Source organism: Nyctibius grandis, chromosome Z, assembly GCF_013368605.1.
Source record: "Nyctibius grandis isolate bNycGra1 chromosome Z, bNycGra1.pri, whole genome shotgun sequence".
Taxonomy (NCBI): domain Eukaryota; kingdom Metazoa; phylum Chordata; class Aves; order Nyctibiiformes; family Nyctibiidae; genus Nyctibius; species Nyctibius grandis.
Window position 1 is genome coordinate 81,981,796 of NC_090695.1, and position 26,871 is coordinate 82,008,666.

The 26,871-nt window shown below is 40.6% G+C and overlaps 1 long non-coding RNA gene across 2 annotated transcripts in view; it reads left to right on the forward strand.

Annotated features, from left to right (window-relative positions):
* Positions 1–19,876, forward strand: part of LOC137676366 (uncharacterized) — a 55,451-nt gene extending 35,575 nt beyond the window's left edge. Inside the window, exons 3-4 of one of the 2 annotated variants that reach the window (XR_011050073.1) lie at positions 487–871; positions 18,720–19,876. This is a non-coding gene — a long non-coding RNA (uncharacterized lncRNA). Of the gene's footprint in view, positions 1–486; positions 3,189–18,719 lie in introns of those variants that run through there. The other variant, XR_011050072.1, reaches the window with a different exon arrangement.
* Positions 19,877–26,871: the final 6,995 nt, after the last annotated feature.

A 26,871-nucleotide genomic window follows, 5' to 3' on the forward strand; every position in this document is an offset into this window, starting at 1 on the left:
AGCACAGTTTGCTGGTTCAGGTTGATGGAAAATATTCATAAATTTGGATCAAATTTGCTGAATAGCTTTGGTCACAGTGCACATTTCCTTTCTTCAAAATTCCCCCAAACCTCAAACCACAGAATGATTCAATACTAGTCACAAGTTGAATGAACAACTCTGAGACTAAAAAATATTGAAATCAATGGGTCTCGCTTGAGTAGGGTAGAAAGCATCTCGTCATGCTTTCCTGTATGACGAGACGGTTCTTTTTTTGAAGCCACACTCACAATTCCACACTTACTGTGAACAATATCTCTGAGACAGGATTGCCCCAAAAGACACATATGCTTTTTAATAGCTAAAAAATGAACAATCCAATTATTTAAAGATACTTTGAATAGCAGGAAAATACAATAAATACCTCAAGTGTATAGCAACTGACAACAACAGAGTAGGTAAGAGACTGTCAGTTGGGAAGAGTCTTACAGCATCCTTCTCCTACAGGCTGAGGCTTATTCCAGTGGTCTGATTCTGCTGATTTCACCCTTCTGGAAGATCCCATCCTGGAAGCACATGATTTGTACGAAGACCAGTGCTGAGACCAGTGCTGGATAATGGAAAATTCTGCTGCGAGCCAGAGTCTCCACGGATGCAAACACTGACTGCAGATGGGTCTGACCTCAAGGCACCAAACAGCCTGATCCTCCACAACTGAAAGTGAGCAACCCTTCTGCCTTTGTCAACAAGTGTTAATTGGAAAAGGATGGGAGCCAGTCACAGCCGTTTGGAGTTCAGCTCTAATAGTAGAATATTGCTAATTTCTTAGCAAAGCTTGCTCACACTGGCTAGGACTCAGAATTTACAGTGCCACCATTACCTAGACTGCAAGGTGAGTGGTCACGGTAGCACACCAAGTGTGTTTCAGGAATCTGCTGTGACCTGATGTTTGCAGCCCCACTCAGGCTATCCAACTTTTATTACCAAATCACATTTTTACCTTTTACTTGAATTTAAATACAAAATGTGTTCAGACAGACTGGAAAGATTCTGGTCTAGAATTTAAATAATGTGTTTCTTCAGTATCCTTATAAATGTTTGAAGCCAATTTCTCTCCATTCATTGAAGTCCAGAGCCTTGTCATATACCTTGCTTAGCTGTTGACGCTGCTACTATCAACTCATACGACGGGAAATGTGTGAATCTGTCCCATTTGAAGCCTTAAGTTTTGGAAATGTGGTAAATAAGTACAACACCTGTAGTAGCTGTTTTGCAGCTTATGGTTTAGTGTATTTCTAAGGTACCAATACCTGTCCTGTGTGATCCCTGGCAGCATGCATCCTAAACATACCCTAAAACATCTTCTGAAACAAAAGCTGTTCCTAGCTTGCTGACACCTGCTGGGGACCCCAAAACCAAACACGGCCTTAAAATTTGCCTGGTTACTTTTGCCAGCCCTAGGTGGTCTGCTGACTTACCAAAACTTGCTGCCTTGAACTTGAACCATAGTTGTCACTTCTAAGCTAGTGGCGCCTACCAGTGTTGCCACAACCCAGGGGCAATATCGTAATCTTAGCCTACCCATCCTGTCTAGACACACCACTAGTCGCAATCAGTTGGGAAGCCAACGCAATCCTTGGCAGCTCAACTTTAATTCTGATTATTAAACATTAATGTAGTTTTTCCAATTTGAATGTGGGCCCATAGAGTAGACTGACATATCTCTGTCTAGTGGGGACATCAAATAAGTGTATGTGGTTTTGTTTTTTTTTTTAGTTATGGCTACAGTTACTTTTACATTTCAGATCTGGACCCAACCTCAGCCTTTTCTCGAGGACTGACTCATTTAGCAGAGGCAGTTTTGGATGTTACCACATCCCGTTCTCTACTCCACTCCTCTGCTGCGTGTTATCACTTTCATAACTGAAGGGACAAAATGAGACATGTGTCTTCACCTCTGTTTAGACCAGTCTATTAATACTTCTTGGTATTTTAAACAAACCAGACTGTAAAGTAAGATAGCTGTAGTTCAGAAATGCTTTATGCTCCATTTTTGCTGTTTCAGGAGCAGTAAAATCCAGTGAGTGAGCAGGACAGCCACCCAAGTGTAAAAGTGTTGTAAATGTGGCTTTACCCAACAGATTTGGTCTGCTGGACTCCAAGAAATGGGTCAACAGCACTAAGGTTAGGATTAAAACTGGGGTTTGCAAGGTCTGTTTATTACCCTCACAGATTTGTCCAGAAGAGAAGAGATTTGTCTGGATGGAGGTCAAAACTGACACTGGCAAAATCTGAGTTAAAGTTACCTACAGGAATTTCCAGCAAAGCTCGTGAGGATAACATTGTGAATTATAAGGCCTGCTACACAAATATGCTTTTGTCAAATATACCTTTTTTAGAGGCAAAAGAATACAATTTTTTGAATCTTTATAAATGCCAGCATTTGAAAAAAATATATTCTTGGGATGATTCCTTTAGGAATTCAGCTGTTTGTCAGGAAATAAAGGCAGCCATGAAGGATACAGCAAAACTGGGGTAGGGAAGCAGGTGTGTGGACTGAAGTACTGCGGCCAAGGATGAGGTTGCTAACTCCAGGGATATCATCTAGCAAATCTAGATAAGGTGTTGCTATAGCATGTGCTCTTTGGGAAGAAAGAAATAGTTGTTGTATGTGGTTGGGGAAGATGTAGGAGGGGGAAGGTTCTGCTTAACAGTTTGACAGGTAACCTGAACAAGGTCAAAGGAGCAATTCTTAAAATGTGAATTAATAATTTCTCCTTGAATGTAATCCTCTGACTTATTGGTCTGTACGCATCTGTACCAACTTGATTTGAAGTTAGCAGGCAAGATAAGAAACAATGGTGTTTCTGTTTGAATCAATTAATTTCCCAGTCATCCCCATTTACTGCACTTTGGTTCCTATTGCAGAGCAGTCTTGGAGTGTACAAAGTGTATTTCTTTCAGTTTAAGCTAAAAATAAATATACTCAAGGAGATTGTGCTGTGCTGGTACTAATAGATGTTACATTCATCTCCCAAAGTGTGTACAACTTGACCATAACTCCTCCATTCCAGCTGTGTTGCTCCACAATCTGTTCCTACTGGGCCACGCTCCACTTGAATGTAGACGTAGGCTGGTGTTTGTTTGCCAGAAAACTCGCTTCCTGTCCTAAAATGGAAATACTTTGCAAAAAAATAGATTTCTTTTACCTTTTGACTTAAAGTTCACTTAATTTATGATAAAGTAGTCTTTTACAGAAATGAACATGTTCTAGGTCAAAAGGAGTGAATATTTAGTCAATCTGGAGTTGACTATTTTCTAAGATTTCCTGTTTTGCTATATAATGACAAAAGAAGTAGTTTTAGAACACATTGTCAGTATATCTAAAGTTTCAGTTGGCTCTCTCATAGAAGCTGAAGCTGCCTTAACATTTCAACAGCTGTTCAGAAATATATATTTCCTCATACTGAAGATCACTTACTCTTAAGAAAATAAATAACAGATGTGCCTTCCACTATTTTTTGCAAGCAGGTTTTACTTTGAGAAATCTTGTGGTTTAAGAGTCAAGAGATAGGTAAAGCTTTTAAATCCATTAGTACCAAAATTGTTTTGATAAGAGGCATTTTATATATTGGTTGTTGTGGGATTTCAGGGAGAAAAAGAAAGTAGATGATGTTGTGTTGTATGTTAAAATATTGTAATGTAAGATAAATGCAGAGTAGCATCGCTTGGAAGTATCTTCATCCATTCATTAAGTTGTGGGATAAAGCCTGCTATACATATGTATGTATATATATGTGAATTTCTCATGAGAGAAATTTGCAAATCAGCAAATAGAAAACAAGCAAACTAACACATTTAAGATTGCCAAAATTTACTGTCAGAAGATAGATGGGACTGAAAACATATTTTTAAAAGTATATTGTTTTCCCTGCTGTTCCAAAACATGATGTCTCATTTCTATCTCTTCCATTAGGCACTAACAGTATCCCCTGAACCCACTCGATTTTAGACTTGGCCCAACCTTGGCTGGAATACTTTCCCAGTTCTTGTCCAGTGTGGATTTCTCTGTGCTGCCAGAATATGTGAAAGAATTAATCTTGTACAAGAAATATCTGCTGGGATTTTGTCACTATTTTTGCAATTCAGTGATTATTCTGTTTTGTTTGCTCAGATGAAGGTTGTGTCCACAGCTTTTCTTACCTGCTTATCTCAATCCAGAGCTCTTTCCTCCAGAGAATCTTTAACTAAAGCTCTACTTGGTGAGTGGGACTATCCATGCGGAGCATGTTTGCTCTGGAAACATGTTTCTTTGACTCCACAAAAATAGTTCTTGTACCAGAGATACCACTTTTTCACTGATGTAGCTGAGGTCTCTGCTCTGATGTGTCACAGAATCACAGAATCAATCAGGTTGGAAGAGACCTCTGGGATCACCGAGTCCAACCATTGCCCTGACACCACCCTGTCAACTAGACCATGGCACTAAGTGCCATGTCCAGTCTTTTCTTAAACACCTCCAGAGATGGTGACTCCACCACCTCCCCGGGCAGCCCATTCCAATGTCTAATAACCCTTTCTGAGAAGAAATGCTTCCTAATGTCCAACCTGAACCTCCCCTGGTGAAGCTTGAGGCTATGTCCTCTTGTCCTATCGCTAGTTGCCTGGGAGGAGAGGATGAGTCCCACTTCACTACAACCTCCCTTCAGGTAGTTGTAGACTGCAATACGGTCACCTCTGAGCCTCCTCTTCTCCAGGCTAAACACACCCAGCTCCCTCAGCCGTTCCTCGTAGGTCAGGTGTCCTTGCTACCTTTATTTAGAGCCAGCCATTTCTTTAGAGCACCTGTCTTTGATCCTCTCCACTGACCTGGGCACATGATGGGTTGACACCTGGGCACTACATATGGACATCTGTCTAACAGGATTGACTGAAGAAGTTGAAGGAGAGCGAGAAGCCTACTTCTAAACCATGAATTCAGAGGCCCTGTTGATCCCACTGGTCAGATCAGCCTATCCTCAAAGGTCAACAGACCCTGCTCTTAACCTATCTTGCTTCTGGATGAAGCCACTACGTCATGACAACGACATGCACTTGCCAAGAGTTCACATTAGCACATGTAAGTTGACGTGGGGGGTTACTGACACTGAAGAGGCTGCTGGTGATTGGAGATCTTATTAGAAATTTACTGGCAGGATATTTTTTTTCAACGGAAAATAATAATTACCACATCAAAATGAATCAACGTTAATAAAGCTCCAACTGTGACTCACTTAGACTCATGTTAGCTTAACTTCTTCATAGTCCTTTACATAGGTTGCTGTAAACTTGGAGCAGAGGACAGTCTCTTCAGAAGCATCTGTGGTAGGCTAAAGAGAGCCAGGGAGGTCCCTTGGTAGGATCTTCAGATGGGTCAGTGCATCAGAGCATTATAGAAGTTAGTGTCTTCTGCTTCTGGACTCGTCTGATAGAATCAACCAACGAGAGATCCCTGAGCTGAGGTCCTCCATTGCCTGGCCTCAGTAGCCTCCAGTAAAGAAGTTTTCTTCATATTTGTGTGGAACCTCCTGTGTTCCAGCTTGCACCCGTTGCCCCTTGTCCTGTCAATGGATGTCACTGAGAAGAGCCTGGCTCCATCCTCATGACACTTGCCCTTTACATATTTATAAACATTAATGAAGTCACCCCTCAGTCTCCTCTTCTCCAAGCTAAAGAGACCCAGCTCCCTCAGCCTCTCCTCATAAGGGAGATGTTCCACTCCCTTAATCATCTTCGTGGCTCTGCGCTGGACTCTCTCTAGCAGTTCCCTGTCCTTCTTCAACTGAGGGGCCCAGAACTGGACACAATATTCCAGATGCGGCCTCACCAGGGCAGAGTAGAGGGGGAGGAGAACCTCTCTTGACCTACTAACCACACCCCTTCTAATACACCCCAGGATGCCACTGGCCTTCTTGGCCACAAGGGCACACTGCTAGCTCATGGTCATCCTGCTGTCCACTAGGACCCCCAGGTCCCTTTCCCCTACGCTGGTCTCCAACAGGTCTGTCCCCAACTTGTACTGGTACATGGGGTTGTTCTTGCCCAGATGCAGGACTCTACACTTGCCCTTGTTGTATTTCATTAAATTTCTCCCCGCCCAACTCTCCAGCCTGTCTAGGTCTCTCTGAATGGCAGCACAGCCTTCTGGTGTGTCAGCTACTCCTCCCAGTTTTGTGTCATCAGCGAACTTGCTGACAGTGCACTCTATTCCCTCATCCAAGTCATTAATGAATATATTGAATAGTACTGGTCCCAGTACCGACCCTTGAGGGACTCCGCTAGACACAGGCCTCCAAGTGGACTCTGTCCCATTGACCACCACTCTCTGTCTTCTTTCCTTCAGCCAGTTCACAATCCACCTCACTACCCGATCATCCAGACCACACTTCCTCAGTTTAGCTGCGAGGATGCTGTGGGAGACAGTGTCAAATGCTTTACTGAAATCGAGATAGACCACATCCACTGCTTTGCCATCATCTATCCACCAGCTTATGTCCTCATAAAAGGCTATCAAGTTGGTTAAGCATGACTTCCCCTTGGTGAAGCCATGCTGAGTGCCCCTAATGATCCCCCTATCCCTGATGTGCCTAGAGACAGCACCAAGGACAAGTTGTTCCATCACCTTTCCGGGGATGGAGGTGAGGCTGACCGGTCTATAGTTACCCGGGTTCTCCTTCTTGCCCTTTTTGAAGACTGGAGTGACATTCACTTTCCTCCATTTCTCAGGCACCTCTCCTGTTCCCCACGACTTAGCAAAGATGATGGAGAGTGGCCTAGCAATGACTTCCGCCAGCTCCCTCAGCACCCGCGGGTGCATCCCATCAGGGCCCATGGATTTATGGGTGTCCAGGTTGCTTAACTGGTCCCTGACCCAGCCCTCCTGCTTTGTTTTTATAGGGTTTCCAAGGTACTGAGCTCAGGTTTCAGTGTTGTCTCGCTCTATCCATTGAACGTGACTACCTTTTTTGTGTCATACTACCAGTAATTGTTAAAAACTTCATGGGCTGCAAGAACTGACCCTTAAAGACATTACTTAAAGACATATAAAATCCATGGCCATGTTTTACTCAGTGCTGAATTCCTCTGACACAGCAGGCCATCCCATGGCCTAAAAATTGTGCTAGGGATTTGATGATTAAAAAAGTGGTGAGCACCATTTTGATTTATTTTATTTGTCATACCACATCTGATTTTCTGCAGCATGTCTTGGCGTTAGCATAGAAAAAAGACAGTGTGATGTCACTCACTGTAATGCAATGCAGTGGAAAGTGGAAGAGAAAAAACTCCATACAATTTCAAATGTATGATCTGCTCTCAAGACAGATGAAAATCAATCATTCTTGATTTTTACAACTAATTAACTGATTCAGTTACCCATAAAAACACTGGGGATATTCCTCTATTTCCCCTGAGCTATCAGAGTGCACATGTTTAAGCGACTGTCCTGTCTGTTTGGGTCAGTATTTTCTTTCCCTGTATGACTCCTGTCTTGATCATTTGGCTTCATTTTAACAGAAAACAGTGAAGCTCAGTGAAGCTCCCCTTAGCAGTAGGAGAATGGTTTTGCACAATTCAGTCCTAGATGCTGTCCTTCATCCCTTGCCCTGGGAATGCTTTTTCCTTTCTTCTCATATTCCTCCTCCTGTGTCCTTGTGTCTCCTCATGCTATTGTCTGCATTAGCTGTTAGGGTCCAAGTAATCAATACAAGCTGAAACCTTAACATTGGCTGGTGGAAAGGAAATCTGATCAGTCTCTCAAATCCTGCAAGTCTTGAAAGTCTTACAAATCCCCCAAATCACAGTCTTCCCTATTGTGTTTTTTTTTTTCCTGTTCATTTTCTCTAATTTTTCTTCTCATCTCCGCCCATCTTAGGTTTGCTTACTCATCTCTCTACTTGGTTTTATTCCTTTTACAGAGACCTATATCAGTTTGAAAGTAGAATGAACTGTCTCATATTTAGATTTTTTTTTTTCTGAGAAATTAGGCTTGAAACGTACCAGTAATATCCTGCCTTTAATGTTCGCTCCTTCCAGCAGTTAAATCTGACCCATAAACACCAGAGAATGTCAGGCAGGAGAGTAACTCCACTTCTTCTGAGATACTCACCCCATCTTCTCTCCATTATGTCATATGCATGCTAGAAGCTGTAGGCATCAAGCCTAAGATGTTGAAGCGATCCTACAGTTCTCTATTGTTTCTTCTGAAAATGTCTTGTAAAAAGTAATCTGCAGGCACTGTGATTAGCTACAGGCTATGGTGTGGCTAAGGGAGGATAGCTGTTCAGAGTAACATGCAAGCCCTGACTTACAAATCAGCATAATACGTCCTTATTGTGCATTAAGAGCACCCATCTAGGGACGAATATAAAACAATTATCATGAAGTTAATTCACTCCTATGTTTACAACACACTGACTTCTGCAGACAGGCAAGGTGTGGGAGACCAGTCATTGGCAAAAGGTGTGATTTTTTTCAGTTACTTCATTAGTTTTCCAGAAAGGGGAACAAGCACCACATTGAGGAAACGTGCAGAGTTTTCTAAGCCAGGAGGAGTTGTGAGCTTTTAAAAAAGAGGAATAACACAAAGGAACCTAGAAGGAGTACAAACCTCAAAAGAAATGCTGGTGGTTTCAATTAATAAAAATAAAAGATACTACATTTTAAGAAGAGTCTGAAACATGAGAGAGTGAGGAACCTAAGAGGAAGTGAAGCTGTGATGACTTAAACTAATAGGCATCAAATGAGACATGAGTTTTTAGAGACAATTGTTTATTTCCAATCATATTTTCTAATACTTATAACTACAATCACTTGGCATCTCGTAGGCATTAACAGAAGGCTTCAAAATATGTGGTTCAGCATTGCTGTACTACAGGCAGAATTTACTGCAGAAGCAAGAGGCACAACTAATTTTTAATGAGGTGACATAGATACAAGCTACAGGCTTGCCTTAAGGCTTGGCAAAACAGTTGTGTCAGTAAGAACATTCAATAAAATTTTGTGGTAATTGTATCCACAAAATAAAACAAACAGATAACTCCCTGTACAAGACCATGCGAGTGGCTGTACCAAGTCAGACCAATGGTTCATCTGTCCTAGCAAATACTTAGGAAAGACTGTAAGTGCAAAAGAAAACATAGAGAGATACATTTTGTCACTTGTGTTGTATGGTCTTCTAGCATCTGGCAGTTTGCCATTTACAGATTTCCGGAAGATGGGCACAAGGGCTGTTGGGATTACATGCCCATCATCTGATTCAAAAGTTTCCATGAACCTTTTTTTCATTAATTTCTCTAATTACTGAACCATTTTGGACAGCTGGTATTCAGAATGTCATTATAGTGGTAATGAAGTTTATGGTAAGAAGATGTATTTTTGGAAAAAATACTTCCCCCCTCCACTTGTTTTGAGCCTTCTTCTTGATAATGTCTGGAACCTTCTGCTCAATGTTGATTACTGTCATATCAGAAATAAGCTATAAAAATAGGGGACTTACTTCCAGAAAAAATCCAAAATGATCAGGACATTATAAAGAAAGATTTATAAGGTAAGGGTTAAGCTAGTAAGGGTGGCAAACTGTTGAGAAACACAATGGGAGTTACCAAAACCATGAAAGTTTGAAATAGCTAACAGCTAATATATAATATGGTAAAAATAGGAATGGAATCAGTTGAAATTAAGGACTTAGTCATTTGCATAGATGTATATCTAATGTTAATGGACAAAATGTAGAAAGAAAGCCTGACTGGTAATATGTCTTTTAGCTGTAGAAAAGGGAAGTGATGCAAATCCTAGTATTTGAAGCTCTGAACACTGGTCGGGAAAGCATTTATCCCCTGATTCTCCAGTTAACAGACCTGTCCTGAGAGATGGTGGGTTTACTATTTGTAGACCTACTGTTTTGGTTTTACAGATCCTGGCAAACTATATGATAAGCATCCAACATATATTATCCATTATCCACATGGATTTCATCTTGTGTGACTCTTTTCAGCTCCTCTGAAATATCTTTCCTTCAACCTTGAAGATCTGAGTCCATTTGTTCTGAAGACTTCTGCTTTATGTTCACAGTCAAAAATCTAAGAATATGTTTAACCCTTCCTTTTTGGGTCACTTTTCTCAATTAACTTTACCTATGTGCAAGAAGACTCTGCAAGCGAGATGTCTATACAGCTTGAAAGTGTAAGGCATGGCTAAAACATACAAAAGAGAGCTAGGATTTCATAGGTTATCAGGCAAAGCATTAATTTGCCACAATTTTAGCCACAATTTTATAGTGATGCCTGCCATCTACATGGCAGTAAACTGCACCTCCTCTAGCAGCCCCTGAAAAGATGGCAATTAAGGATATGATGTCAATCTGAAGAATACTAGACTTGCCTCCTTCACGTTGCATCTGCGTTTCTTACCCTTCAGGTACAAGCAGTGTTCATCACCAAGTGCTGACCCTGGTTTGAGAATCCACAGAATTAGCTATAGGTGGCCATTCATGAATGGGGCTATCAGTCCTTGTCCTGAGCCTATGTTCTATGCCGTGGTGGTGTTTCTCTGCTGCCCTGTCACAGTCGTGGCTCTGCTTGGCCATGGACCCCACTGATCCGTGTCCTGACCCAGGAGCTGACCCAGGAGCTAGCATTCTCCCAGGCAATGCCTGGGACTTCTCTGGGACCAGAATGGACCTGGGACTGTCCCTAGTACAGATGTGGACACCATTTGAGGGGAGAAAACATCTCAGCCATAAGGAGATGAACTGTGTGATGCTACATGCCTCTGTGGCCAGGAAATGCCTTTGCTTGCACGTGTGTTCGTAAAAAAAAAACAAAGCATGTTGTGCTTTCCAACCCAGGTTGGAACTGGTGTTCCTCAAGAGGAAAATGTCATATAGGAAGAAAATGGAGATGAACAGCTGACAGTTCAACAGGCTTTTGCTTAGAAATAATTTTAAACAAATCCCTTTAGTCCACCATCTGACATCAACTCTGAGTAAGTGTGGCAGATGCTGACTTTATAGTCACTGTGAAATTACCCAGTAGGAGTAGGAGATTCTGGGAAGTTTATTTCTGTTTGTAGCTTTCCATTGTTTTCTAAAAGCAGAGCAGCAGGAAGAAGCTGAGGTTTACCAAATCTCATCTTTCTGGATATCTGTTCTTGTTCTAACTGAGGCTGACCTTCTAGCTACTTTTCATTTTTAATTGTTTCTAATGTTTCTGATGTAGGCAATGCTGTAATGGTTAATCAGTGCTACAAATACCTTATTCTTCTATTCAGAAATGTAGATTTATCATTCTTACAGAATTTCATGTCAGAAAGGATATTAAAAACTGATTGATGCATCTGAGTGAAAAAAGTCTATTGAGAAAGAAGAGAAACAGGGCCAAATGCTATGAATAAAAGAGGCTGTAGGATTATCAAATTTACCTCAGCATTAGGGCAGTATTATATGCTGTACTGGGGAATGGCATTCCTCTATGGCCAGATACCAAGCTGGTTCTGGCTCAGTTGTTTTTTAGATGCTCTCACTCTCATAACTCTTTTTCAGTTTCATTTTAGTTCTACAGCCCATTTCTTTCTGAGACTGAAATGCAGTATCCCACTAAATTCCCCTCCTTTAGCTTGAGTGACTAATCCTCAATCCTTGTCTGCATTGCAACCCTTTAAAATATTTCTTTGTTGTTAACTGTATTGGTGGGTATCTAGAAAACGGCTGAACTGGAAGAGTAAGTGCCAGCACCAGCAGCTGCAACAGCAGAAAGAACAAACCCGCCTCCAATACGTCTCTTACACTACTTAATCCCTGTAATTTGCCCTAATAGCACAACGTCTTGTAAGCAGCATTTAAGTTCATAAATAAACACTGATCCTATGCCTGCTGTTCAGGTAATTTTGTGGTAGGTAATGAGGAACATTAGTTCTTAATTTATCTCTGTTTGATCAATCTTTAAAGTATGCTAGAACAGGATCAGTTATATGCTGAAATTGGTTAAATCTCAGCAGTCTACATTTCTCACATTTTACCTCTGTACAGAAAAATAAGATTTTCAGAAATATGTGTTATAGACTGAGCTACAAGTATCTCTAAGATATTTCATAAATCTTCAAGAGAAGAGTGCTAAAAAAATCAGGAACAAAAACATAACTCCAGAGAAATAGAGCCAAAGCAGGAGAATCTCAGATGGCAAACATGAGAAACAGAAGAAGAAACAAGGCCTCTAGAACAGTGTACCATCTTGCTTTCACAGTTATGAAGTATAATTTTTCCAAAATGCAAATCCCTTTATTTGAGTTGTTTAAAATTTAGGCACGAAATATTTAATACTGCCTCCTCTTTTCTGTTTGAAATGTCTTCTAGGAACTTCTGAAACAAAAGCAATAAAAGCAATGGGGGTTGGCAAGCCTATTATCTAATTATATTTTCAGAAGAAAGTAAGTACTTCTAGGTTTTTACACTGAACCTCAAAAACCTCTCTCCACAAGAGACCATAATTTTAAAAATAAAATATCAAAGTTAGTTTTTGTCTCTAATTTGCAATTTTATTATGTTGGAAAGCATCATGGGTCATTCCACCATAATTTCTTTGGTTCAACTCCAATATAATGATTTTATTTTAGTAGTGTTTTGTTCACTGGTAGTTAGTAAATCACTCAGGATAATTCTAAGGATACACCTACTGACTTCAGGGTATTTAATTAATGATGAGGTAAGGGTTTCACCCTCTTCTTCAAAGTTTGCACTTGCAGAAAAAAAATGAAATTTAATCCCACTGAAGCGTGAAGCAACAGAAGACAACAACACACGGAGTTCAATTTTTTGAAATCGTGGTCTTTAGCTACGTAGAAACCGATGGTCCTACAGTTTGAATGTCAGTATAAAACTTCCCTATTTATTTGCTAAAAATAGGTAAGTTCCATAACATATTTTAAGCCATAGAGAACAAATTTTTGGAAGAATATTGATAGATAAGTTTCTTCCAGGTCTGCCAAAATATTGGTCAGCTGGATGGATGGTGGTTCAATACAGGCTAAGTTATTAAAAATAATTTTTGACAAAGCAAGATACAGTTGTGAAAAAATTAAAGTCTAATGTTGCTTTCTAACCAGCAGTGAGCTTGACTTAAAAGCAGAAACTGAAAGAATGAATTCAGCTAGAGACCTTACTTATAACTAAATTTCAAGGAGCACAGCTCTGTATTGAACTATATCTTTTTAATTGGAAAGTTTCATATTGGGTTTCCATGCAAACAGGATCAGACTGGAAACCATACTTATGACTTAATAAGTCAGTGAAACAATGCAATTTTTTTAATCTGGTATACTGAAGTAACCTGGGTTTTTCCTCTCTGGTATAAGAAAAAATGTCTAGTCTTCACTGATCTAAGAAAATTAAAAGGAAGGAAAAGGAGAGCATATATGTTATTTTATAAAGACTAAAAAAAAGTAAAGCCACAAGAAGATACAACTATCTAGGAGCTTTTTATTAGGCAATTTTTTGGAATAGGATACTTCAAAGAAATATAATTTAACAGGCAATTTCTTGGACTTGGACACTTCAAAGAAATGTAATTTATACCTACTTAAATCCCACTCGTAATTAAGCATTGTCAGAGAATAAACTATTGAAATTATTAGACTTTCCCCATGTCATATCTTTTTCTTAGGATTCATAGGAAAATAAAGTAGTAAAAAAGAAGACTCCAAATTTAAACAAGGGTATTAAAATATTCCATCATGAAGAAAAAACACATTTTCAAAAATGAAAGACTACAGCAAACTTCCATATAGAGATGTCTACATATGTTTTCAAGTGGGACTGTTTATAGCTGTGGAGCAAAAAATGAACTTCATTGTTTGGATGTAATCCCTTAGAGAGTAGGTTCTTCTGCTGGCTGGGCTTCGGATGCAAAGTGTCATCCATTTCTCATTGTCCTGAAGTGTATGTCATAGCCTCAAGAGCTGGACCCACTGTGGAAGTTGGAAAATAACTCTCCTCTATTCATTGTTTTTATTTTTATTTTACAACAGTAAAAGACCAAAGCAAGAGTGAATTGGAACGGATTAAATTGGAAGTATTTTTTGTTTAAATAAGACATATTCATAAAGAAACATCTCAATTTCTTTTTCTTATATAAATTACTCACTGCCATGGACCCCCAAATGACATTTTACACCACAGAAATTCTCATCTTCAAGAGGCAAGAAAAGAGACTGGAAAAAACTCACCCAAAATGCTTCTTCAGTGACTTAGAATAAAGATATTGGTGAAGTACTGATTACGGATGCTATTGATAGATAAAACAGCAAACTCCTACAAGAAATTCACCTTGTGTCTGAGTCAGTGATTCATGTTAGATTCAGCAAAGACCAAGAATGACAAGTAGCACTTAACTGTGAAAATACCTAAAGGTTTTGTCACAGATTGACTCTCAATTATTGAGGTTTATATGAAAATTATCCAAACTGTTTCATTTTGTAGAATGAAGGTTCTATTTATTTTATTAACCAGATGATTCTTTTTTTTTTCCATTGTCAAATCCACTAGGTATTGAAGTATTGAAGGGAAGAGTAAGGGAAAAAAAGCCTTACCTTACTGATGAGTGTCTTAGAGACTATGAGAAGAATAGGGATGCTTAGCCTCTTTTTTACTTCTGATGGGAAGACAAATGGTTTCATTTATTTGTATTGTGCTGCTTTACTTATTTTGGCAGTTACAAGGGGGTTAAATGATATAAAAACATAGATCATGGTGCAGAATGGAAAATAAGGCGAAGTGTTATTGTGCAGTTGTACTTTTTCATGAAAAGTGATTAATCATCTACCTGGACTTGTGCAAAGCATTTGACACTGTCCTGCATGACATCCTTGTCTCTAAATTGGAGAGATATGAACTTGAAAGATGGACCACCTGGTGGATAAGGAATTGGCTGGATGGTCTCACTCGAAGAGCTACGGTCAACGGCTCAATGTCCAAGTGGACACAGGTGACGAGTGGTATTCCTCAGGGGTTGGTATTGCGACCAGTTCTGTTTAACATCTTTGTCAGTGACATGGACAGTGGGATTGAGTGTGCCCTCAGCAGGTTTGCCAACGACACCAAGCTGTGTGGTGCGGTCGACACACTGGAGGGAAGGGATGCCATCCAGAGGGACCTTGACAGGCTTGAGAGCTGGGCCGGTGTGAACCGCATGAAGTTCAACAAGGCCAAGTGCAAGGTCCTGCATGTGGGTTGGGGCAATCCCAAGCACAAATACAGGCTGGGCGGAGAATGGATTGAGAGCAGCCCCGAGGAGAAGGACTTGGGGATGTTGGTTGACGAGGAGCTCAGCATGGCCCAGAAGGCCAACAGTATCCTTGGTTGCATCAAAAGCAGTGTGGCCAGCAGGTTGAGGGAGGTGATTCTGCCCCTTTACTCTCATGAGACCCCACCTGGAGTACTGCGTCCAGCTGTGAGGCCTGTAGACCTGTTGGAGTGAGTCCAGAAGAGGGCCACGAAGATGATGAGAGGGCTGGAGCACCTCTCCTATGAAGGCAGGCTGAGAGAGTTGGGGCTGTTCAGCCTGGAGAGGAGAAGGCTCCGGAGAGACCTTCTAGCAGCCTTCCAGTACCTGACGGGGCTACAGGAAAGCAGGAGAGGGACTTTTTACAAGGGCATGTAGTGACAGGACGAGGGGGAACAGTTTTGAACTGAAAGAGGGGAGATTTAGATTAGATATTAGGAAGAAATTCTTTCCTGTGAGAGTGGTGAGACACTGGAACTGGTTGCCCAGAGAAGTTGTGGCTGCCCCCTCCCTGGCAGTGTTCAAGGCCAGGTTGGATGGGGCTTGGAGCAACCTGGTCTAGTGGAGAGTGTCCCTGCCCATGGCAGGGGGTTTGGAACTCTTTAAGGTCCCTTCCAACTGAAACCATTCTATGATTCTATGATTCTATGAATGTATCTTGAGTCAGAAGTCTCGAAAGCTTGTCTTCACACCTAAGTTTTTGTAACTTCATTCCTGCTCCCACTGTCCTGTGTCGGAGGCAGCCTGCTGGAGAAAAGATACCAGTATGTGGCAGGGGGGCAGAAAACCGGACATGCACGGATGTGTGTTCTGCTAAAGCAGAAGCAGTTAGAATAATGACTCACCTCACTGCGATCAAAATGATCTGCCAAGCTCATTTCTCCAATTTAGCCTTTCCACAATAGCTTACTTCCATTAAGTGAAACACATGATCTTATTTTTGCTAAGGCTCTTAGTTCTGCCTTTGAGGGAGCAGAGAGAGAAAGATTTTTTGATCTAATGGAAAATCTGGATATGCTGGCCAGGTCACTGCTGGTGCCACAGGTCCCCAGAATCTCCTTCTGCTAGGTAGTCACTTGGGCACACTATCAAGTCATGGCCTGCTGAGCTTCAATGCCAGCTGCTTTGTGAGGACAGAGTGATTTTTACAGCTTCACAGAAAGGGAATTTCATGGCTGAGCTGAAGGAGGCACTCCAGGTCAAACACTGATCTCCCACGATCTCTCAGCAGCCTTGGAGACAGTCTAGTTAACCAATCAGGGAAAATGGTTTAGACGAGACACAGTGGTGGGAGGACTGCAAGGATTTGCCACTAATTACTGCTGTCTCTGACTTCTTCACTCTGGAGGGAGTGAAGAACAGTATCTCCTCTGAGAAGGAGCAGGGGAGGTGGAAACACCTGAAGACTGAGGAGCCCAAGGGTGAGCAACCAGTAGTTGAGACAGGGAAGCACTACACAGGCCTAAATAAAACATGTATAATTATTTCCCTGTCTTGTTTTCTTCTTGATGATGTTGTTTGGGTTTTTTTTTTGGTTGATTGGTTTTGTTGGTTTGGGTTTTAAGCATGTTTTAGAATATTCAAAATCTTGTAAGGAATGGGGGATTCTTTGCCTTCCCTTTTTCCCCTTCCACAGGCTTTTCTTTTTGAACACAAATCTCTGAGAATGTCTTTTTTTTTTCTTTCCTTTTTTTTTTTTTTCCCCTCCAGAGAGTATCTAGTGGTTCTTTCATTTTCAAAACCAGGGCAGAATTCTTTTATATTAAAATGTTTAGATTGCTTATCTGAGTAACTCTTGGATAATCCACTCTTCTAGAAACATCATAGAGTTACAGTGGTTCTTCTAAGGAGTTATTTTGTTTTCTGTAGCACGTAAAATCGGGTACTGTGTGAGCAGAGGATGCCACAATATGGTTTGTGCCGAGATCATGGACATGTATTCATGTCCAAAATACAGTCAGAAAATAACAGAGAAAGCAGACAAGCGTTATGTTCAACACAGAGCTAGTAATTTGATTACATATATATACACATATTTACATGCATAAGGAGAGGGAAAAAGAGTTCCTCAAACTGACCAAGACTCATAAATTTATAACTGTGTAAATGCTGCAAGTCGATCTAACTTGAACATGAAACAGAGAGAAGCAGATACACACAAATTAACTCTGAATAATAGTAGAAAAGAAGCAGCAAATAAGTGTTTTGTGTTTTTTTTTATTTAAAAGAAAACTGGATGTGTTCTGAGCTTTACTATTATGATATTTTCAGCAGGGTAGTTTTAAAATATTTTCACACTTCAGAGATGCCTGAAGATTTGCCGGCCGTTCTTATGCACACAAACTTATGTATTTTCTACGTCGTAATTTTCTCTCTCAAAAGTTCTGCATCCTTATGTTCCTATGGTGTTTATTTTTGCCAAGATTGCTGTTCATACTAACCAAATCCCCTGAAAAGTGTAGAAAGTCAGTGGATAAAAATTGAAGCAAAAACATGAAATAAAATTGACTTATCTCCGTCTGAGAGTGTTTTTCCTTCAGATCATCCCATTGTTATACATGGACCTGGGAAAATGTATGTTTGATGTGAAGGTTAGATATGGATCAGAATAAATTCTTTTTCTCTGAAAAATAATCTGACTTCAGCTGAAGGACAGAGAGCTTACTCTTTGCTTTTTTCCTTTTATTCTCATGAACAAGTTTGCATCTGAAAAACAACCTGCTACCAGCTCTTTGGGACTCAGCTCTGTATGAAACACAATCTTTCCTCAGACTGAGCCTACTGGTGGAGATTATTTTCTAGCATCAGAAAAGGACTGAAGGTAGAAATTAAAATTAATCTAATTTTGTTTGTAACTCTTTCAGCAAGGCTATTACAGGCAAAGTTCACTTAAAGGGGTGATTTCTGCCTGAGAGAAGAATCAGCTTCTGACTAAAGAAAATAATTAATAATTTACTTTGGCGAAAAAGAAGTCTAAAGTCACATTGGTCTCTATTGGATCACGAATTTACATCTGACATATTGATCTGTTTTCAAAGAGCATCTGAATTAAAGGGAAATAAACATCATGGCTGAAAATGTCTACTTAGAAATATTAGGAACTAGGTAGTTTGAAAGACAAGGTCTTTTATGTTTTACGTAGTATTGCTTCCTTGTATTTGAGAATAAATTATTTTGCATTTATTTAAGAGCTAATGTGCTGAACGAGAACAAATATGGCTATTTTATGAGAGACTTTCTGTTCAGCATTTAGGTTTCAGCCCTGTATGTTTGTTTCAGGAGTACTAGCTGCTTGCAGTATTCCCTTGACTATGTTAGTACAGTTTCATGCTTCATAACATTCCTATTTATTTCCAAATTTAGATGATCATAACATTTTTGATACTCTGACACCTTTCATAAAGTTAAATCAAAAATTGTATGTTGCAGGTTTATTGGAAGTGCAGCCATTGAACAGAGCAGAGGAAGGACTGTAAAGAAATTGTATCCACTGTAGGAATATTGTCTGGGATCTCAAGAAGGTGAGACAGAAGTCATTTTCTTGTCAGAGAAAAATGTAAATTGCTTGTCTTAAAGACAACTAGGTCTGTAAAGTACATCTAAATAGACAAACCTTCACATAGCTGACTTTTACAGACACTTAAAAGTCATTAAAGGTAGCAGAGACATAAAGGAAGTAAATGGATGCATTTAAATGCTGCAGCATGCAATTCATACACCTGTATTAAATTTTTAATGATGCAGTAGGAGTAAAGACATGCAGAAAAAGGTTGTCCCTCACCAAAACTGAAGAGTGGTTCCCATATCAAGAACTGTGTAAAACCAGACTTTGCAGTCTGGAAAAGATACTACAGATAGGATAAAAAAGGAGGGAGGGAAATCTATACTATCAGAGTTGGCAGATAGACAGCCATCATTTACCATTTGTCACAAGTCAAAACCTCTAAAGTGCCAATTAAGGTGGCACGTTCCAAAAAGATAACAGAGTAAGCAGACAAGCCTTATGTTCAGCATGAAGTTGGTAATTTGATTATACATACATACATATGTATACATATATTTGTTTTTATATGTATATTTATCTGCTTGGAGAGAGAAACAGAGAGAAAGGAGATGCTACTTCACCTAATATGTTATGGGTGCTGCACACAATGCGCTGCAATATGTTATGGATGTTAAAATTCTGCTTTTGTTCAAAAAGTGATTGGAAAATGTGTAGTAGATAAATCCCTCGCTCCACTGAACACAAGCTCAGGAAGTTCATGAGCTGGTAATTGCTGGAAGGGTATGTTGTAGAAAAGTTCACTTTAGACTCGCTGTGTTTTGTATCCTGAGGCATGTATTTATTTTTTTTTTTTTTGTCAAAGATGGATTACTGAAGAGGGCAGAGTTGTGATCTGTCACGGTGAAACTGTAGTTATTGAAATGGAAATGTATGAAGGAGTGTAACTGTTTTGTATCTATTTGTAAGCTTAGCTGTAATGCTTATGTGTAGTAATAGTTAAAACTGGCTAATATAAATCCAAGCTTTCCAACGATAATAATTAATAGTAATAGCAATAATAGCAACAACGTCGGCAACAACAATAATAACAATACAATAATAAATAGCATTTATTTATTGTCTTTATTTTTGCGATACTTTATGAATTTTTTTTTAGTAAACAGTTGAAGCTGGGCACGAATTTAATGTGCTCTTCTCAGGATAAACTGAAGAGCGATTGCAGCCCGTTTTTTTTTCCGGACTCGGTGCAGTCAGGACACCGCTCCGCACCAGCCGGGTTCGGCGGCTGTACCGGATCCCGCACCGGGACGCGGGTGCGCCGAGGCGGCGCAGCCACCCGGTGCCGCTGTGCGACCGCGAACCGGCGGCCGCGGCCCCGCTCCGCCCCCGTCCGCGCTCAGCGGTGCCCACCTGGAAGGAAACGGCCGCGATTTTAAAGATGGAATCGGTGTACGTTTTTGTTTTGTTTTGTTTTTTTTTTCCTGCTGTTTTAGCAGCTGAATATGGTTTTGGATGCTCGAGACAGCGAAGGTTTTTAGGCAGAACTAATTATTAGAGTACTCATTAAAAAAAAAGAAAGGAAAAATGTATGGACATACAACCTCTTCTCAGTAACTTAAGGTAGAGATCCATTTTTCTATGAACACGGCAAATAACAAATTTCCAAAGGTCAGTCTATCCCACAGGAAGGGTCTTCTCACGGCAGAGAGCATTTCTCTGGGGGAATCATTGCCAGGCAACAGAAAAGTGGAAACCTTAGTGCTTAAAATCACCTGACAGTCTCCTGGCAGTAAATCCGGGCTGTGCTTGGCACAGGGAGGTACGGCAGGCGTTGGCCCGTTCAGCAGCAAGCTTGCGCTGATGCTCGTGCAAGTGTCGGAGAATGCAGGTGAGGGAGGAGCACCATGAAGAAAGAGCACACTGTGCCATTTCTGCATTTCATAAATCATTTCAGGCTGGTTTCAGGTGCAAGCCGACACCAGATACATATAAAAACATGAAGGCCAAACAAATAACTTAAATATCTATCCCCTAAAAGCTCTTTGGGTTTCAGCTCAGTCTCCCAGCACTGGCAGATTTATTTAAAACCCAAGAATTATGATTTTTTTTCGGACAAGCACAAGCTTACAGTGATGTATGAGGTTGTCACGGTTTAAAGCTGGGCTGGCGATTAAACCTGCAGCAGACGCTCTCTGTTAACCCTCCCCCCACCCCCCAAAGGGAAAGGGAAAGGGAAAAGGGAGAGAGATTTACGGGTTGGAAAGTTAAAACAGTTTTAATAAACCTATAATAATGAAAAAGAGTATAATAATAATATTGGAATAATCAAATATATACAAATATATATACAAAACCAAGATCGAGCTCCCCCGATGTCGGCAACGTCACCACCGGCACTGCAGGGCAGGCTCCGGGAAGGCCCAGGCTGGGCCTAGCGACGGTCGAGAGCTGGATTCAGGGATGCACAGATCGGGATCGGGGGCAGCAGGAAAACAGTCGGAGTCCTCCTTGGACACCGGCCATAGCAGAAAGAGCAAGAGCGAGCAAGAGGCGCGAGACCCTCGTGATCCCCCCACTTTATACCGAGAATGACGTGTATGGGATGGAATACCCTCCTTGGTCAATTTTGGGTCACCTGCCCTGTCTGCTCCCCCCTGCAGCTGCGACCCCCCTTCGGCTTTTCACTTGTAAGCAGTGAGGAATTCAGCGGTGACCTTGGTTTCTCTAAGAAAAAAGTACAGCAAGAGCCTTACTGCACAACATCCCTACCGGTGCCTCAGCGATAACTACAAACTTCGAGCGTTATCAGTCCTGGAAGCAGACACTGTCTGCAAAAACATGCAGTTAGTTTCAGAAAGTGCAGTTATTTAGAGGAGACTTAGCTGAAAGTAAAAATCACTGAAAGGAAAATCGGCCTGGTTTAGGCCAAACCAGGACAGAGGTGCAGCTCTGAACTGTTAATCCAGTTAAGATCATAAATAAACCTGGTTTTATATGTGAAACTATTTATTCAACTGTGCATTTTTCTTTGCTGCTACTAGGCCAAATTTTATTGTTGACTGGAGTAGGGATAACACCCCACCATTTTATGCAGTGCAGATGCAGGTGAGAGCTACTGAGGTCTGCAGCTATGCTGAAAACTGCACATATACACTAAAGAAAGAATAAGCTAACTTTAAAAGGAAGGTGCAAGGTAGAAAAAGACCCAAAGGAAATAAAACAGCGTATTGTTATTCCCCATAGTTTATCCCAGGAATATGTGAGAAAAGAAGGAAATAATTTTGCCGTTCTTTTGTTCTCCATTTATGGTAACTTCCAGCTTTGTCCTTTCTTGTCTCTGACAAATCTACTTTCCATTGATAGTCCCTCTCAGCTCCTGTCCTTTCTCCATCATGATGATGCTCTGCTACTTCTGGGACTTGCACCGTTAGTATGCTTTCCTGTTCCTGCTTTTCTCCCTGCAAATCCTCCGGCCAGACTTTTACTTCTGGTGAAGCTGAAGCTACAGGGAATCTTCCTGTGCTACAGTTTTAGCTCATGCCTCCCACAGCAGCGAAGCATACAGATTGCTTGGAGCACCAAGGGGTTTGCACACTCCTGACTTCTGAGTCAAGGTTTCCAACGTTTCTGTTTGCACAAGAGTTAATAAAACCAGCTGTGCTGTGGGCAAAGAGGGAGTGAACCTGCTTCGTTCATTCCCAAGCAGGCCAAGCAAGATTTGTCTTTCTGAAAACCCTGGTTCTGCTTCCCACTTTCATCCTTGCAGTGCCAGGCCCGGTGTCTCAGTTTCCCAACCCATGCAGTGTTCCCTTCTGTTGCTCTCTCTTCTCTGCACCAGAGGACATATTTCTTCTCATATCAATCCCTGAATCCCTCCTGCCTGCCTTTGTCAGTGTTCAGATCAAACAGCTCCCCTGAAAGGGCCAGGGGGCCACCGGGTGCCACTGAGCACACACGAAAATTTCCATTTCCCATAATTTCCAACAATTTTCCGCACTCTGTTCTCAAGCAGCTGGGAGCAATCAGAGCAGGACAGGCCTGTCAGCCCCCAAACACCTCGGATTATTTTCAACTGTTGTCTGTCTGTGTGAAAAAAAATTGTCTATCTTAAAATGTGAGCCCTGTGGGAAGGCTGGTCTAGCGTTCAAGACGAGGGCATTGGCACATCACATTGTACTGAGGGAGCACAAGATGTGGGCAGATCTTGGATCATCTGCTCACCATGCTTCATCCCCTGGTCAATCAGCCTGGTGCTCCTGCCATTCTGCTCACTGCTGGTCTTCATCCAAAGAGCTTGTGAGTGGCACTCCATGCACTCCTTCTCTCTCCTATGCTAACACGTTCAAAGCGTTATATTCCTTCAAAAAAATGATTGCCACAGGTTTTCCACACAGGCTTAAAAATACATTTTTATTGTGCTTTCTTATTCATGGCAGTCCTGTTTTGTGTCTTGTTTTCAGAAACCTGAGCTGGAGGCAGCGACTGTGCGTGTAGAGGTTTCGCTTGAGACAGGACTGCTGTATTACAAGCAACAGAAAAGTTTGTCAGCTTTAATGAGAAAAAAATTCTGACATGCATGCCTGTAACAACCATAGCTTTTATATTTGTTTTGGGATTTAATTGTTTTCTGATGGAAAAAACCCCTTCTTTCTCTGCTCCATTTTCACCCATACAACATCTTTCTTATTTCCTAATCCTCTTTGCTGCTCCTGTTCCTAGTGACTTGGTAATGACTTAGCTGGATGCTTTGAATTTTTGCCGCCTTATTTTGGAAGACACCGTACCCATACAAAATAAATATGACGGCAAAACTTCCCAAGAGTTGATTCCCAAGTAATACAGAAGCAAACTTTAAATAGTACAGGCAGTTTAGCTGTGGTATACAGAGCTCAGCATAGGCTAATGTAAACCAACATGACAATGGGATGTTTGGATTTTTCCATTCATTAAAATGGCTGATTTAATTTGCTTCAAGGATTCATGAAGCTTCCATTTCAAGAAATGGATCAATGGCTGAATTTTAACTGTTTCATAAAGAGTGATTTAATTTTCTTATCCCCACCTAGTTATAGCTACAGGCTTATACAAGAGGGAGAAGAGAGTCCTGCTAAAGAACATCTCAGACTGAAAAGAAATTACTTAGTACCCTTATGAAATTTTAAAAAGTAGGATCAATTTCTGTGATCTTTGCAATCAAAACACTGATTCTAAGCTGACACTGTTCAATGGTCACCATGTCTTACCTTTTGAATTAATGGTAGATGATTCAGAAGACAACTGATGAAAGGCATCTCTTGTGATTGTCATCATTATAAAGCTGGTGAATGAAGGAAGGGTTTCCAAGGTGATGTGTTTGCCTTGTACTAAGAATCGAGTTTTAGGAGATGGAGAGCCATCATTGCTTTACATCTCATGAATTTCTACTGAACAGGAATTCTGCATATGTGAGAAATCCAGAAATGTCTCAGGTTGGGCATATGCAACCACTGGTGTTAAGACTGGGAGGAAGCTTCTTGGACACAGAACTTACCTGTCTGCTACATCAGGCGATAGCTCATCTAAACTGATGAGAGCTGATCCTTCTCTGTCTTGTAACCTTATAAGTTTCATGCTAACACCAGAAGGAGCTTTCCAGCATCTCCCTCTTCTGGTGGTTAAAGCTGCTAATTTCCAGTCAGATTTTTTTCACAGCCAATTTTTCCTTTGTGTCTAATATGTGTCCACATGGATCATTTGACCCAAATTCACACCGCACCAACATTTGATATACCTTGCTTCACTATTTAAATGTTTCTAGTCACCCAATACCTGAGTTTTCTCAGAGAGCTTGGATTGACAGGAATATCAGGCCAATGTTCAGTACCAGTCACAGTACCCTACTTTGTATTTCATTGATGTGAAAAGTAGGACTCAAGTTCTGGATAGGAACGTAGCCTGGTCATGCTGTATTTACATGACAATCAGTATTCAAAGCAAACCTTGTGGCGACTAACTATCCTAAGGTTTGTTATGTGTGCATCTGCCCAGCCCACCCACATAAATGACTCTAAATTTACCTTCTTTCAGAAGTATTTATTCACAGAAGACCCTGCAGGTATCCCCCTCCAAAAACCAACTTTCTAGGAACAGACCCACAGAGTCAGTCACTCTTCAATAGAATGACCAGTAGATAGCTGATACACAGAGAGACACTGTAAGGCCAGCTGGTGAGTGTCTAAGTAATATACTGGATCAAAAAGGCATCTGAAAATTTTACTGTTAGGCACCAACATTTTACTTTACATTTTGAGCAAAGCCTTGATCTCAAATGGAGTAGAAAACAGGGATTTGTTTGATGCTCATGTTCCTTTTTTTTTAAACCATTGTCAGTATGACAATGTAGGATACTTTGAGAACAGTTATGAGAAGCATTAGTTGATGAAGCAGCATTGTTTATTCATTTAATTCAAGAAATATTTACTAATGTAGCTGTGGTCTACCTATACAAGCCTTACTCAGAAATGGCAAGAGCATCTAATTTAGTTTACGTCCCTTTCACAAGTCCCAGACAATTTACGTTTACAATGAGTGCTGGTTAGTGATAACGACAGCTTGCATCTTGCTATGGAAGAATCCAGTAGCTCCTATCAATGCACTTGCTCTCAAAAGTGGCCAGATATCAGTGTCCAGCAGAACTGAGAAAGCTCCTGTGCTTAAGGTGAGTTCAGATTAGAAATTTCTGTTCATGCTTTCTGCTGGAATTGCTTTGTTCTGACCACACTGTTGGGTTCTGATGTGACAGTCCGTTGGCTTTATTCATGGAGTAACCTAGAAATAGACAACTTAACCCCACAAACAGACTTCATGGATGAAAGTCAATCTACTTCAACACCACTGCTAACTAGGACAGAATTGTAGCCACGATAATAAGATTTGAGAAGAGATAATTGTTGGAATAAAATCTTCTTAAGGCAATATTGAAGGCAACTCAGATGAAGGGAATAATTGGCATATAATTGTTATGTGTGTCTTTGGACCCTAAAACTGTTGAAAAGTTAAGATATTGGTTAAAGTCCAATTAATTCTTTTAGAGCCAAAAGGATTTTTGTGTTCAGCTAGCAAATCTTATCTGGTACTTAAATAGCCTAATTAAGAGAAACAAATGTCCTGAAACCTCAATAATCTATGAAAAGAGGAGTTATCAAATTATTTCTTAATTTCAATAGCAAGAAGCATGATAGTTCTCATAGCATAATTAGCTGAGAAGTTGATATATTGCATATTAGAAATAATGGTTATGTGTAATCAGAATGAGTTCCTCCTCATACCTTTCCATTCCATTAAAAAGTGAAGCACTCTCAACCTAATTCTGAATGTTGAGAGGTTACAATTGTGAAATGAAGAATAAGAGGCAAAAGTAACGACTTATGTTAATGAATGTTTAATTTCATTTATATCTTTTTGGTCTTTTGAGAAGAAAAAGAAGATTCCCTAACATTGGAAGGAATAAATTGTTCATTACTACTTCCACCTCTCTTTTTCAGAGACTGTATTTTTCAGTGATTTTCTTGCACACCCCCCCCCAACTTATTTATCTGTTTCTCTTACATATTTAACAAACAGTGATGCAAGGCTAATATCCATGCAAATACTGGCGATACTGTGTCCCTCTGATGGGGACCTTTGTGTTTTGGAAATACACTTTCTACTCTGGAATTCAGTCGTGGCTATTCAAGGCCTTTTTTCCTTACCATGAGCCCTCTGCCTAGGCTCTCATGCTCTTTTCAGTGTTTAATCTAGTAAATCACTGCAGAAGAAACATTTTTGTATTTCCCTCTTAAGACTCACAGCTTCTTCTCTTTCTAAGCTCTACGCCAGCCTCACCGACCTAGTGCTGCTACGCCTAAAGGATAATTTCACGTGCTCTCCAAGTCCCCAGTGCCTTAGACTATGTACACACACAATTTTAATAAAACTTGTGCCAGCGCTTGAGCTCAAGAGCTGCTGAGTCAGCACATGAAGCACCTGAGTGCTGGCAAATAAGCATCAACATACGGGGGAGAAGAAAGCAGCTAGGACTTTGAGTCCCAGGCACAA